This window comes from Helicoverpa zea, chromosome 11 (assembly GCF_022581195.2).
Source record: "Helicoverpa zea isolate HzStark_Cry1AcR chromosome 11, ilHelZeax1.1, whole genome shotgun sequence".
Lineage (NCBI taxonomy): Eukaryota > Metazoa > Arthropoda > Insecta > Lepidoptera > Noctuidae > Helicoverpa > Helicoverpa zea.
The window spans coordinates 11752396-11768487 of NC_061462.1; the positions used below are offsets into that span (position 1 = coordinate 11752396).

The 16092-nt window shown below is 41.7% G+C and overlaps 3 non-coding genes across 3 annotated transcripts; all 3 read left to right on the plus strand.

Annotated features, from left to right (window-relative positions):
- The first annotated feature begins 7960 nt into the window (after nucleotides 1-7960).
- Nucleotides 7961-8079, plus strand: LOC124634797. The gene has a single exon (XR_006984931.1). It is a non-coding gene; the product is annotated as a 5S ribosomal RNA (ribosomal RNA).
- A 5344-nt stretch (nucleotides 8080-13423) lies between these two features.
- LOC124634783 lies at nucleotides 13424-13542 on the plus strand. Its single transcript, XR_006984918.1, has one exon. It is a non-coding gene; the product is annotated as a 5S ribosomal RNA (ribosomal RNA).
- A 402-nt stretch (nucleotides 13543-13944) lies between these two features.
- Nucleotides 13945-14063, plus strand: LOC124634785. The gene has a single exon (XR_006984920.1). It is a non-coding gene; the product is annotated as a 5S ribosomal RNA (ribosomal RNA).
- The last annotated feature ends 2029 nt before the right edge of the window (nucleotides 14064-16092 follow it).

Consider the following 16092-nt stretch of genomic DNA (forward strand, 5'->3'; position numbering starts at 1 on the left):
ACTGTTATTTTTATACAGATAGATTATCTTGTTATTTTTTTCTTTAAAAGTTGAATATTAATATTTAATTACAAGTGATTTCTTTTTACGTAAAGTATTTGGCAAAATCATGGCGATTTTTTGTTTTCAAAATGATGCGTTGGGTACGGTTGTGTCAATTTTTTTGGGTACGGTTGTGACGAATATCTTTACATATAATAAATCTCATATTATTGTTTTTTGCTTTTAGATGTCCAGGATACGTTTGCGGAAGACCGAAAGAGCGCAGTGTGATATCAAAAAATAAAAAGATGCCGATGAAGAAGTGAAACAAGGGATTTCGTACGTGTAGCTCAAGCTACAAGCCTTTCTACAGCTACAAGTTTGAACAGAGCAAATGTTGTTTTGTTGATTGTTATAGTAAGTTCAACTCAGTCTTGCGCGCGGCCTTATGTGTGGGTAACCCTTGTACATACACAGTGACTTTGTGTGCGTGACAAGAGGTACAGTCGGGTACAAATACAGTTATTTAGGGGTTACGGCTGTTTAAAGAAAAACAGTTATTACGTAATTTAATGTTTATTTATTTATAATGATTCTGAATCGCTACTTGAAAAATCAAATGATGAATTTTCGGATTCGCTACTCTCACCGAGGTAAATTATAAATTTTGACTCCATGTCAAAATGTCTATAGTATTTTTCTTTTGTACATGTCGACAAGTATTACCCAACATCCCATCATCAATATGACTTAAACGTTCATTTATGAGTTTCATTATTTCCGTCTTATTTTGGTCGACATTATGCGAAGCAATATTATTTTTTAAAATTCCTCACACATTTTGTTTACATTATTATACTAGATTATACGTCTTTTTACATTCTTAGTCCACACTTTTATTTATTGTCCGCGTACCCCGAGATCTAGAAAATATGTAAGGAGTATTTAATTCATCTTAGATATTTCACCTCATTTATTTCTTAGATACTGTCAACGTCAATTTGAAAAAACTTATGAGAAAATAATGAAAAACTGTAAAATGTAATAATAAAAAGCTTTGAATGTTGTTTCATTTTTTGAAACGCTACCTGACTCCTTAAACATTTTCTCCGTGAAGAACTAGACATTTTCGTAAACGACTGTACCCATAACAAAAAGCGATAAGAACACGTCATGCTCGGACGACGTCACTGTCACACGAATGAAAGTTGTATATTTACAAGCCGACGCACACATAGGGCCGCGCGCAAATCTGAGTTGAACTATCTATAAAACTATGTTTGTAAGCTTATTATGTTAAACATTTCTACAATAAAAGATATTATAGACCATTTTGATATATGTTTATGCATGTCACAACCGCCCTTGGTATGTGGCCGGTTGTGACACTTTCCCATTTTTTTTTAAATTGATCTTATGAGTAATACATTGTATTAAGGAACAATATATGAGTGTTTTTACGTACACAAATGTACAAATTGCGATACAAGTTCCTTTTCTGCGAGCTAATTAGTCAAATATCAAAATTATTGGTGATCAAACGAAAATTGGCACAACTGTACCCAGTCTACCCTACTAATGCATACATATTTTTAATATTGTAGGTATTATAAGGATATTAATTTAGCTATTCAAACGCTTGCATAATTTCTAAGTTTATCTAACTTTAAACGACTCAAGAATTAAAAAGTCTTGTAATATTTGTACCTAAATGCCGTGTCACTGAAGCAATATTATATTTAACTTGAAATGCCTTTTCCAAAATACATAGTATCTGAAGCACCAGCTTTATTAGTACAATAAACTGCTAACTTCACCAAAACATAGGTAATTCTTCACTAAAATTCCCTTCCGAAATCGAGTCAACGTTTATTTGCCTCCCTACACGCCAATCCTTACAATAGCTGAACACAACTTCAGATCAACCACTGAAATCTACGTAAACAACGAACGAACTTCATTGCATGACATACATTGCGTGTTTACAACTGACATGCTTAGTATACTCCCTTACAAAATACGCAATGTATAGGTTAAAGACGTGACGCCGATCGATCCGTGGCACTATGCCAATAGGGAACAAAATATGTGGGCAAGGTCAGATGACGAATTATTACGTCTGTAGTAGGTATGTTTAATAGAAATTATTTCTATTTGGGCGCTGTTTTTGAGAACAGATTTTTATGGATACTAGTGAATGTCTGTCTAGGTATGTCTTGTTCTTACGTGTTTTGGCAGACAGGTTAAAATGGGTCTCGTATGCAATTTGGACTAACTAAGAAAATTCAACGCAGTTCGGAACGTTCGATCATAAGGTTAAGCAACGCTTGGAACGTTCGGTCCGTGGATGGGTTACCATCTTGTCATGTCGTGTTCCTCCGAGTTATGAAAGGCACGTTTAAATGGTGGCTCTCGCTCGGCTGCCATTTGAACATCTTTGGCAGTCGTAAACGAGTGGTCAGGAGAAAAAAAAGTCTCACTATAATGGGTTTCGGATTTCTTGGGTTACTGGTTGAGGACAGATAGACAGGGCTGCGGGTTGTTGGGCTGCGGGTTGTTCGAAAGAGATACCGCGGCCCTGGTACATAAAAGGCCTATGACGGAACACGACGATTTTAGTCAGTAAAAGTCTGACACTCCCTCACCGCTGCTAACCCACAGCGGGAGGGGTCATTTGATGATTTTACGTCGATAAAAAAAAAAAAAAAAAAAAAAAAAAAAAAAAAAAGGACAGATAGACAGTCGCTACATGGAAAACATTAGTTGGGTACAATACAACTAAATAACAAGACTTGATGTTGTCCTAAATACTTCGCTTAATAGGTCAATCGATGGGCGGTAGACATACAGTCTAGCCACTGTATTTTGACATTACAGTGGGTTATTGCCAAGATTTGGTAATTCCAAGAAAAGTTTGAAGACATCTTAGAAGGCCTTAAACCTTTTTAAACAATATTTTTTCTTCTACTAATCTAATGATTGACGCGAAACAAGTCTTTGTTTGTGTTAACGAGTAAAGCTCAAGAACTACTGAAACGATTTGAAAAATTCTGACAGTTTTAAATAGCTAGTTATAGAAAAGGGCTATGAGCTGGGAGTAGTTCACAAGGATGCGAGTGGAACCTCTGGTAGAAGCTAGTACCTACATCATATCTGACTTCTCCATCTGCCTATACTTTCATTATTTTTTTAAAATAACTTGATAAAAAGACAATTATTAAGTACAATTTTGCATTCGCATTTCCGTGAATTTTACGTCATTTATTTAAATACTAGCTTCTGCCCGCGACTTCGTACGCGGATCCTGTCCCTTATGCCAGCGACTACGGGGTCAGCAAAATCAAATATCTGAATAGTCTAATATTGAATTTTAAGGGCCCGTTGACTTGGAAACAACGGAATACGCATAACCATTAGAAACGTTCCATATATTTAATTTTTATACTTTAACGGCAAAAGCACAGCAGACTAAACAAAACGCTGAGAACTAAACCGCAATATACGTGACAATAGGGATAAAAGTGGTGATTCTAATTAGTCCGCATTTAAGTTGTGAGTGGCAAAAATATTAGGTACACGTATTATTACGTAAAAAAACATTAAATAGATGACAAAGTCGTGGTGACTTAGTGGAAGTCGTGGTGGTTTAGTGGGTAGAGAACCAATCTCTCAAGTATGAGCGTGCGGCTTTGATTCCAGGTCTGGCAAGTGTCTGCCAATGCAACTTTTCTAAGTTCGTATGTACTTTCTACGTATATTTTGGATACCAATGACCGTTTTTTGGAGGGGATGTTAAACTGTAGGTTCCGGCTGTCATTGAACATTCTTGGCAGTCGTTATGGGTAGTCAGAAGCCAGTAAGTCTTACCAAGGGGTGTTGGGTTGAGCGGGTAACCGGGTTGTGGAGGTCAGATAGGCAGTCGCTCCTTGTAAAACACTGGTACTCAGTTGCATCGTGACTGGAAGTCGACCCTAACATAATTGGGACAAAGGCTCTGGAGATAATAACGACAATAATTATGAGATACAGGCACCGCAAGACATCTGAGGCTGATGACGGGGAGTAGCGACCCCGCGGGGCTATATATACTGAGTTCTCCAGGGAGAGTATACTGTCCCCCATCTCCGGCCGGTCGGAGTGAACCATGACGGGGGTAGGTCTCACGCCTCTGGCTTGGCTTGGCCGTCCAGAGTGGAGTCGCTAGAGCAGGATTAGTAGCCCTGCTCGGAGGGTAGGTGCCTCATGGTAAGCACAGGGAGCGCGTAATCAGCGTTTAAAGTCCACCGAGGTATCCTCACCCTACAGCCGCTCATGTACCTGTTGCCCTCTTGTTGCTATTCAGTGACTGGTTCCCGGGGGCCCAGTAAGTGAGGTGGCAAGTCTCCACCTGCTATTTTTACATGTACCTAATACATTGTCATCCACTAACATCCCATCACAATAGCCCAAGTACTTTTCCTCCATAGTTAGCAATAGTTTAGCACAGAACCGGGGATTGTCTTTTTTTAACGACGTCCACCGGGGATTGTCCTTGGGTTCATTTCTATAGTGTATAAAGGGATAATCGTCGGTTTTGTGTCACCATTTCATTAAAGTTGTCTCAAAAGGGCTTCGGCGTGTTGGCTTCGGCTCCACGTTTACCTCCCAAAAATTCGGAACTCTGTAGTCCCGAGGTCTGGAAGAGACATACAAAATAATAATGAGATATAACGCAACAAAGTCGGAGAGTGGGGGATCGTGACGCCACGTCTAGGTATGTAAAATTTGTACTAAGCAGTGACTTAACACAAAATTCAAGCGTGTTGTATCTTCGTTATTATTTGTTTGTGAGAGAGAGAAAAGAAAAATACGTGTCCATTATTTTAGGGTTATCTAAAAGACGGACTAATTACTTTTTTTTGATTCGCCATACCTATTTCATAACATTCATTTCTATACATTTCAAGTGTAGTATTGCTCTTGAAGTTCCACATCAGGTGTTCCAGATCTTCGATGTTTATACGTCAATAGAGAGTGCTTATCAGATTGAACCACTTTTGCTAAAACGTCATATCTTCATATGCTATAGTCTAGCAGGGCCCCTGGAGTTCCACATCAGGTGTTTTAGATCTTCAATTTGTATAAGTCAATAGAAAGTGCTTATCAAATTGAACAACTTTTGCTAAAACATCATACCTGTATATGGTACAGAGAAGCTGGGCTCTTGGGGTTCCACATCAGGTGTTCCAGATCTTCAAATTTATTATCTCAGCTGAAAATGCTTATCACATGAAACAATTTTTGCCATGGCACCATTTTTGTATCTCTTATAGTTTTGTTGGTCTGTTGGAGTTCTGCATCAGGTCTTCAAGTTTCGAAGATAAATTATAGCCTATATGTTGACCAGGCTTAATACTGATACAACAAAGAAAAAATCATTGAAATCCGTTCAGTAGTTCGGAAGATTAGCGTGTACAAACAAACAGACATACAGACATACAGACATACAGACATACAGACATACAGACAGAATTTTTTTTTTTGGATTTGTGCTCCATTACTGTTTCTAAACCCCACCCAATTATTATTTTTTTAATATATTCAATGTACAGACACAGTTTTTTTACAGATTTATTATATGTATAGATAATATAATTGGTATAAGTGCATAATTAAGTTTGACTGACAGGTATTGCGATGGCATTTACTGCATTTTATCTTACTGATCAATCTTTTGTAAGACAGTATTTAATACATACATACACTATATGCATATAATAATATAATTACATTCTCACATTATTAAATTGGTCATTTACCCTTTAGGGCCATCAAAGCATTAAGCATCTAATTTTAGAAAAGTTAAGCAGATTTGAATTCACCAGCCATTTTTACTGTCTCACTGCAGGGCACAGGCCTCTTCTCACGCAGGGAAAGAATGAGTGTTAATCACCACGCTTGCTCAATGCAATTGGTGATTTCAGACTTTTTAAGTCCCGATTGCCTCAAAAGTCTATTATCTTAAGTTTGGGGAACTCGAAATCCGATTTTGGTCATTTAATAAAGTTTAGTGAAATGGCAAGTAATTCAAGGCTAGGCTTTCAAACATAATTTTATGGAATTTTGAAAATTAATTGAATTTCAGATTGCATTCTATTTCATACGTCTGTGCCTATGCGTAATTTGCAGATACGTAGGTGCGCTCCTTTTCTGGTGCCGGCAAAACCTTCAGTAAGATAAAATCAAATTACAAACAAAATATTTGTTTATTTTTAATTAATTACACTGCAATTAACGGATTTAAAAGTTGCTTCCTTTATCTATGGATCGATCTGAAATTATGCCACAAGGATAGGCACTATTCCCTCTCACAAGACAACAGTTTTGCCTATTAGTTCATAAACTATCAATTGTGAACATTAATAACTGTCAAGACAATGATACAACACATGGGGATTAATTAACTTGTTTTTCTTCAGTAATTAAACCTCAGGGGAACTCCTTTCAATTGTTGACTTGTGTTTGTGTTAGCAGAAAGGGTCGTATGTGCCATTCTTTTAATAGCACATCATCTATTTCTTTAGTCGTAACTTTCTTCTATCTACATATATCCATCCACTAGGATAGGTACTCAAGACTGATCGTCAATCCATCATCTCATCACATGCTGATACCAAGACAGCCAATTGCCACGAGTTAGTTATTAAGACAAAATAAGTAATCTATGTGTAGGTATGTACAACAAAATGAGTAGGGTACCTACTGTGCATACCTAAATGCCAATATAGCGATATATAGCGATAAATCAGATATTATGTGGAAGATGAAAAAAATCTAAATATTTGCACGGCAGAAATGCCGAATATAGTGAAACCCTTAGATGTTAAGAACTGATGTTAACTACCTAAGTATATTCTTGCAAATAAATATATCATTCATTCATTAATAAATATGTATGATATAAGTAGGTACCTATCAGGGATAGTTTAAACACTATTGTAATAAATTGTTTATGGAGTTTCTTGCTGATTCTTATACATGAGACCCACTCCTTGGAACCGTGAAACAAGCTTGACATTTCTGATGTGCTTAATTACTCATCATTTTAGAGTTACCTTTGGCATAGGTAGGTAGATACCCATTTGGACGATAAATTCACTTTTTTCGGAGAAGACCCTTCTTAAATACAAGACTACAAATCCATTGAAAAAGGACTCCTGTGAATCTTACGCACTAGCTTGCTTTCTAGCGACTTATTGCCATGACTATTTTGTCAGGCGTTTATAGTTACGAACAGAGGGTAAACGAAACGCCCTGTTCACATTCTGGGTAATCACTTACAATTTACATATTACAAATTAAAACGTTTAATAAGTTGATTAATAAATTAACATGAATGATGAACAAATAATAATGCCATCTTATACTTCTATGTAGGTATATATCGGCCGTTCATTTCGCCCTTCTCAATACCCTATCTATATATTATGCTAACTTGCTGATTAGAGGTAGCTTTTTAATAATCCCCGTACAATAATTCCTAAACCACATGTACTTAGATAGAATATGGGGACGTGATGGAGTGCCTAGATCGGTACTAAATGTTACACGTGTTGGTCATATCAATGAATATAATTACCAACCTACATTTAGAGACAATTAGAGTACATGATACAATGTACAATAGTGATTACTTAATAAATATTGAAGCAACAATGAAATATGGCGAAATCCAATGTATGAATAAATATTTATTTCATTTACAGCCAGTTTCTTCATCAAAAGTTAAAGCCAAAGTAAAAGTCAAAGTAATGTCTTTAGACAGTAGTAGTAGTACGAATGGTAGTAGATAAGTTATGCTAATTCAATTCAGTGTGATAGTACGCCGTATTATATAATAATAAGTACCTGTCTGTCGCGTTAATTCAGAGTTTGAAAATAAAATTACCTAGTATGTACCAAAAAAAGAGTCCTGATTAATAATTTTGTCTTTGCTGCCGCCAACGTCCATACCACGTTGAATACACCGGTTCTCGTCCGATCACCGAAGTTAAGCAACATCGGGCGCGGTCAGTACTTGGATGGGTGACCGCCTGGGAACACCGCGTGACGTTGGCTTTTTGTTGCCCAAACAAATAATTTTAACAGCAATTTTTAAACTGTATCCGTCTTACCACAAAAACTTTTGAACGTCAGTTTATGACTTGTCTAAAAAAATGTCAGATCATGACGTTGACATATGGTTCATTTTGCAGCCACAATTTTTTTAGACAAGTGTATAACAGATGTTTAAGTTTTTGTAGTAAGGCCATATTATGTTTATATACTTGAAAACTAACTTTAAAAAACCGAATCCACGCACACAGCTTTGCCTTTAAAGTCATCTTTTTAGAAGTCGGATTTTTTATTGTAAAATGTTTATTTTTTTATTTTAGTTTTTCAGTGAAAAGTGACAAGCATAGTTGTCACTATCCGCATTATAAAAGTTCTCGTCAATACGAATAATATAAGCCCAAACACAAGATTAGTTAATATTTGCCGAGTTCCCTCGACCTTCCCTCGTCTCCATCACGTTTACGGGTTAGAGATTCTCTTTTGCATTCTAAATAATTCTCATCCATCATCTTCCGAGCCTTTTTCCCAACTATGTTGGGGTCGGCTTCCAGTCTAACCGGATGTAGCTGAGTACCAGTGCTTTACAAGGAGCGACTGCCCTATCTGACCCCCTCAACCCAGTTAGCCGGGCAACCCAATACCCCTTGGTTAGACTGGTGTCAGACTAATTGGCTTCTGACTACCCGTAACCACTGCCAAGGATGTTCAATGACAGCCGGGACCTACAGTTTCACGTGCCATCCGAAACACAGTTGTGGTGACCTACCTCTTTCGCCACTTATTGGTACTGGCCGGCTGGTTTGGCAGCTACGTTCGTAAAAATGAAGACTTGTCAAACCAGTCGGCAGTCGGTTTTTTTTTCTCTTTGGTAGGAAGAAAATGTATATTTTTATTGTCTCAATTTATCTTGTAAATATTATGTAAATATATCGATGTAAATACCAAACCCATTTATATTTCTTTCTACATTTGGTGACCCCGTCTGAGCACGACAACAATGTCGATCAGCAAAGCCGACGTTGACGGTGCTGAGACTAGCAAAGTCGGCATCGACGCTGCGGAGGCATGCCGCGTGGGCGTGCGAGTTCCACCGTTTTACCCTGAGAAGCCGGCGCTTTGGTTCGCGCAGATGGACGCGCAATTCGCGCTGGCGAACATCAAAACCGACGAGACGAAATACTTCTACGTCACGGGTCACCTCGACCCGAAATACGCCGACGTCGTCGAAGACATAATCGCCAACCCGCCCGCCGGCGATAAGTATGAAAAGCTCAAGGCCGAGCTCATCAAGAGGCAGTCAGCTTCACGCGAGGAGAAGGTGAAGCAGCTTCTCATGCACGAGGAGCTCGGCGACCGGAAGCCGTCGCAGTTTTACCGGCACCTCCTCAACCTCGCCGGTCCAGGTGTTCCCGAGGAGTTTCTGCGGACGATGTGGACGAGCCGTCTGCCAGCAGGTACGCAGACCATAGTGGCGTCGCAATCCAAGCTGGACTTGGCCGAGCTGGCCGAGTTAGCGGACCGTATCCACGTCATCACCGGTCCCGCGCAGGTGGCATCAACAGCTGCCGTCGCCACTGCACCGTCGTCGTCCACCAGCGGTCTGCACGCCGAGATCGCCGCGCTAAACCGGCAGATGCAGAAGATGGCGCTCAAGCTCGAGAGGTTATCCCGCAACAGAAGCCGTTCCCGTAGTCGCTCACGTCACCGGTCCAGCTCCAGAAGATCGCAGTGCTGGTACCACCAGCGGTTCGGTGATAACGCTAAGAAGTGTATTAAACCGTGCGACTACACAACGTCGGGAAATGCGCGGGGCAATCTGTGATGGCGGCCGATGATTGTCCGAGCGCTGGTCGCCTCTTCGTCACCGACCAAAGGTTGAAGATACAGTTTTTGGTTGACACCGGCAGCGACCTCAGTGTATACCCCCGGTCGGCGATTCCGCGACGATTAGGAAAAACAGAGTATGAACTGCGTGCAGCAAACGGCACTGTGATAAACACTTACGGTTTTGTGAGCTTAACATTAAACCTAGGGTTGCGCCGCGACTTCGCCTGGCGATTTATTGTTGCAGACGTTACAAGGGCGATAATAGGTGTGGATTTTTTGTCTTATTATAATTTGGTTGTCGATTGCAGGAACCAACGCCTCATCGACAACCATACTACGCTCTCCACCCCGGCGTCGCCTGTCCGCCGCTCTGATGATGTGTCTTCGGTGAGGGTGAGTCTCGGTGATTCCGCGTTTACACACATACTGCGGGAATATCCCGACATCACTCGACCTCGCGGCATACACGACACATCCAAACACAATACAGTACACCACATTCGTACTACGCCAGGGCCACCAGTATCTTCATCCCCACGCAGATTAGCACCGGACAAATTAAAAATTGCGAAGGCTGAGTTTGATGACATGTTGCGGTCCGGTATCTGCCGTTTATCCGAGTCACCGTGGTCGTCGCCTCTTCACCTCGTTCCTAAAAAGGGCAATAGATGGCGCCCTTGTGGCGACTACAGGATGCTGAACGCACGCACTGTCCCGGATCAATACCCTATCCGGCACATCCAGGACTTCGCGCACAGCTTGTCTGGCTGTACCATCTTCTCGCAGATTGACCTAGTTAAGGCTTATAACCAGATTCCAGTGCATCCGGATGACATCCCGAAGACTGCGATCACGACTCCGTTTGGGCTTTTCGAATTTCCGTTCATGACGTTCGGGCTTCGAAATGCCGCACAGACGTTTCAGCGCTTCGTGGATGAGATGCTCAGGGGTTTGGACTTTACATACGCATATCTTGACGATTTTTTGGTGTTCTCGAAAGACCAAAAGGCGCACGAGCTGCACCTGCGTCAGCTGTTCACCAGACTGCGAGAGTATGGTATGGTCATCAACAGTGCTAAGTGCGTCTTTGGTGCGTCGGAGGTTAATTTTTTAGGGTATCACATCTCTTCCAAAGGGACGAGACCGTTGCCTGCCAAAGTTGAGGCTGTCCAGAATTTTCCTGAGCCAAAAACGGTCAGGGAGCTGCGCAGATTCCTCGGGATGCTAAATTTCTACCGCAGGTTCATCCCGAATGCCGCAGCCTGTCAAGCACCTCTCAACAGCCTGCTCTCCGACTCCGTGAAGGGTTCGCACCCTGTCAATTTCACAGCGGACCAACGTGAGGCGTTCCAGGGCTGCAAGGACAGTCTGTGTCGAGCAGCACTGTTGGCGCATCCTGACTGCACCGCCAAGATGGCGCTGGTCACGGATGCGTCTGACAAGGCTATAGGTGCAGTTCTACAGCAGCGTACCGGAGGAGCATGGGAGCCTCTGGCATTCTTTTCCAGGAAGCTGAGCGACGCGCAGGTTAAGTACTCTCCTTACGACCGTGAACTGCTCGCTATTTACGAGAGCGTGAAGTACTTCAGGCATATGCTGGAGGCTCGTGACTTCGTGATCTACACGGACCACAAACCTCTCACATTCGCCTTCACCTCTCGTAAAGAAAACTGTTCCCCACGACAGTTCCGTCACCTGGACCTGATTGCTCAGTTCACTACTGACATCAGGCACATCTCCGGGAAGGATAATGTCGTGGCGGATACCCTTTCGCGGGTTGAGGAGATTACTCAACCTGTGCCCGTCGAGAGGATCGCTGCAGCACAAGAAGATGACCAGGAGCTGCAGCAGCTGCTCGCCGGGGACAACTCACTGCGTCTGCAGTTGGTTAGCGTCCCAGGTTCACAACAGCAGCTGTACTGCGACCTCAGCAGCGGCACGCCTAGACCTTTTGTACCCAAGGAGCTGCGCAGGTCAATTTTTCTCAGCCTGCACTCCTTGAGTCACCCTGGTACTAAGGCGTCTGCCAGGCTGATTGCAGCCCGCTATGTGTGGCCTGGGGTTAGGAAGGACTGTCGTAACTGGGCTCAGAGTTGTCTGGCTTGCCAGCGCTCTAAAACCACACGGCACGTCTCTGCACCACTGCAGACCTTTAAGTTGCCCCAGGCGAGATTTGCCTTCATCCACATTGACCTCATAGGACCTTTGCCGCTGTGTCAAGGTTTCCGGTATTGTCTCACCGCCGTCGATCGCTTTACGCGATGGCCTGAGGCAATACCCCTGGCAGACATCACTGCAGAAACCGTGGCAAAGGCCTTACTGGGTGGATGGATTGCCCGATTCGGCTGCCCATCGGATATCGTTACCGATAGAGGTAGGCAGTTCGAATCGGCCCTCTTTAAGTGCCTATCCGGCATTGCTGGCTTTCAGCATCGTAGGACCACTGCCTACCATCCAGCCTGCAACGGACTGGTGGAGCGATTCCACCGTCAACTGAAGGCTGCAATCACCTGCCACGCAGGCAGCAGTTGGGTGGAATCTCTTCCACTTGTGCTGTTAGGAGTGCGCAGTGCCTTCAAGGAAGACGTACAGGCTTCCGCTGCCGAGTTAGTGTTCGGCCAGCCACTGCGCCTTCCAGGCGAGTTCTTCGACCCGCGGGTCGAGGAAACGGTCGACATGACCGATTACCTTTCTAGGCTTCGGAGTATTGTCCGGAGTTTGCAGCCAGCACCAGCAGTCAGACACAACAGCCGCTTCAAGACATTTGTCTTCAAGGAGCTGGCTACAGCCACGCACGTGTTCCTTAGGGACTGCACTGCTGGTGGTGGTCTGAAACCGGCATACTCTGGACCTCACAAGGTGCTCGAACGAGGTGACAAGGTGTTCAAACTACTGGTGAACGGTAAACAGGTCACAGTATCGATAGACCGCATCAAGCCGGCCTTCATACTGCGTGACCCTGACACCACAGCACACTCACCACACAACACTATCGCACATAACTCACCACAGTCACCACTCGACAATAACACTCATCACTACTCACCTGACGCGGATAACCGAGGCTTACCTTCGGCTGACGATGGCGTCATCAGAACGACGCGGTCAGGACGTCGCGTCCACTTCCCAGCTTATTATCGCCCTTGAAGGTCTCTGGGGGGGGGTGATGTGGTGACCTACCTCTTTCGCCACTTATTGGTACTGGCCGGCTGGTTTGGCAGCTACGTTCGTAAAAATGAAGACTTGTCAAACCAGTCGGCAGTCGGTTTTTTTTTCTCTTTGGTAGGAAGAAAATGTATATTTTTATTGTCTCAATTTATCTTGTAAATATTATGTAAATATATCGATGTAAATACCAAACCCATTTATATTTCTTCCTACACAGTCAATGGTGACTATAATAAGATATACTTAGAATATTATGCGCCGTATGAATATTAGCTATCTGTCGAGTTTATTAGAGTTTGAGAATAGTGTACCAAAAAAAAGAGTTGTGATTAATAATTTTGTCTTCACAGTGGCCAACGTCCATACCACGTTGAATACACCGGTTCTCGTCCGATCACTGAAGTTAAGCAACATCGGGCGCGGTCAGTACTTGGATGGGTGACCGCCTGGGAACACCGCGTGACGTTGGCTTTTTATTGCTGAACTAAATAATTATTATTTAACTCTGCTTAATTAAACTAGACAATTGTTGATTACATTCCCATCAATCAATTACTAAAGAAAATAAATTATCGCATTCTTGGAGCAAATAGTTATAAGGTTTAAAACAAAAACCACTTTAACTTTTCAGTTGAAAGTCCTTTTCTCATTTATTTGCAGTATCAAATGGAAAAACTGACATTCGGTTGTAAACTTAACTTTGCAAAAATAATAATCATTTTTAAGGAAAATTATATAATTACCATTTCTCTGTAATTTTAACTCTGTCGGTCAACTTTTTTACTAGTTACAAATTCTCTTTCACATTTTACATCATTCTATCAATTTTATATGAATTTTAAAATTATATTTCCACATTTCGTTCACTCTCTCGCCAACGTCCATACCACGTTGAATACGTCGGTTCTCGTCCGATCACCGAAGTTAAGCAACATCGGGCGCGGTCAGTACTTGGATGGGTGACCGCCTGGGAACACCGCGTGACGTTGGCTTTTTGCTGCTTCAAACCAATTATTTTTCTTTATTACATTTAAAACAGCTATATGTACCTATTTATGATCATTAGGTATCTATTTAGAAATCGGTAAAATTGGTTTTAAGTATATTTATTAGAAACCAAAAAAACATGGTGACAGTGTGGGATTCATCAATATTAAACCAGAAATGTGTACTTAAAAGCAAGGTAAACTTTATTGACCTATTTGTACTCTAATATTAGTTAAATATTGTTTAAAATGGTGCAACATGGCGAAATCAAAGATAAGTTCAATGATCTATTTAAGTTAGTAACAATAATTAATTATGTGTACCTACTTAAACGAATTTGATAAGCTCTAATCTTAATTTTTCAATTGCTGTCTTCGTGCGCTGACTCACGATATGAACTTGTAGGGAGGTCTTACAATCTTCCTCATGGAGAACAAAATGACTAGCGGAGATAGCATAATGCAATATCTCCTAAGAAAGAAGCTCGCCAAAATGCGAGTGTTCGGGGGACGAGAAACGTCACTAACTTCGCCCTCATACGCCTTATTTCGAACCCGCCCATTATTTGTTAACCAAAAATGATTGACAGATGCCAAAATCAAAGCCAAAGTCAAAATCGTTCATTAAAGTAGGCTAACTTGTAGATTAGCACTTTTTAAAACCAATGTTAGAAAAAGAGCAGCACCCCAAAAACCTTTCACCACTTGCTAGTGTCTCCAAAACCCGAACACTTATTTCGTTCACTCGTACCTAACTCAGCGGTTCCCAAATGGGGTTCCGCGGAACCCTGAGGTTCCGTGACAGGCCCTCAGGGGTTCCGTGGAAAATTCAAGATTTCCATATGGTAAATCGTTTCACTTTTAACAATATTAATTATAATTCATTTTCAATTAAATTGTTTTAAATATTGCATTCCAAAATTCCATTTAGGCATCATGTAGGTGGGTACCACTCGGGAGTGTAAGTACGCGTCAAGTGGCGGGGGAAGTCCACGGCAGCAGATAATTTAATTCCGTTTTTTACAAATTGTAGATTAACTTAATAACTCCAGGTCTTCGGCAATCGGCAAAAATAGGTAGCGAGTCGGCCAAAAATCACCGCATTTTTTGGGCTTATTTCATCGCCAGGATTATACGTTTTCATTCATTTGATAGGACGTGAAATGACACGGCATACGAGTATTTCCAGTGGTTATTTTTACCATGAATCAAAAAGTGACATTATTTCGAATTTTTGCACCTCCGCGAATCCGGAAATTTCGCGCTCGCTTCGCTCGCGACTCCATGTTACATGTGATGCTTTTATGTTCGTTTAATTGCTCAAGTATCCAACACCGAAAAAATTTCGCGCTCTTCCGTTGAGGTTTCCTTTGATGTTTATTTTTTATACCTCTGGTTCAGAAAAAGCAATAGCGCTTCTTATTCATTTGCATTTGCTTTTTTGTGTGGATATTGTACTTTTTGAGACCTTATTAGTTTACAGTGGTTTTGTTTATTTTGTGTAGGTACTTAAACTAAAAAAAAATCGCGCTCGCTTCGCTCGCGATATCGGCTGCCACTAAATGCCTTTCAATGCCAGCGGGTGTTTAGAACTTCTTCTTTTAGTTAAAAAAAATCGCACTCGCTCGCCTCACACCTGTACAAACCTAATCTATTTTTTTTTGCGTTTAATTTGTCAGTCTTCAAACTGAAAACTATTCGCATAATGCACAAAGTCAAGGGCGGCTAAATTGTTTTCTGGCCCGTGTGGTAGATAGCCATGCTATGCCTGAGTATACTGAATATGTCTCTAACCATGTAACCATTTGGTGCGCTACCACACGCTACAAGCCGTACCTAAGTGTCTTTACGTCTTTAGTTTACTTCTTACTTAAGCTAAGGTTCCGCCGAAAAATGGTGAAACGAAAAGGGTTCCGAAGCCAAAAGAATTCGGGAACCGCTGACCTAACTGACCGTTTTGATCATGCCCACCGTATGTATTTGACCTAGAAGGAGGCGACTGACCTACCTGCATAATGTCATCTCCACCTCTGCT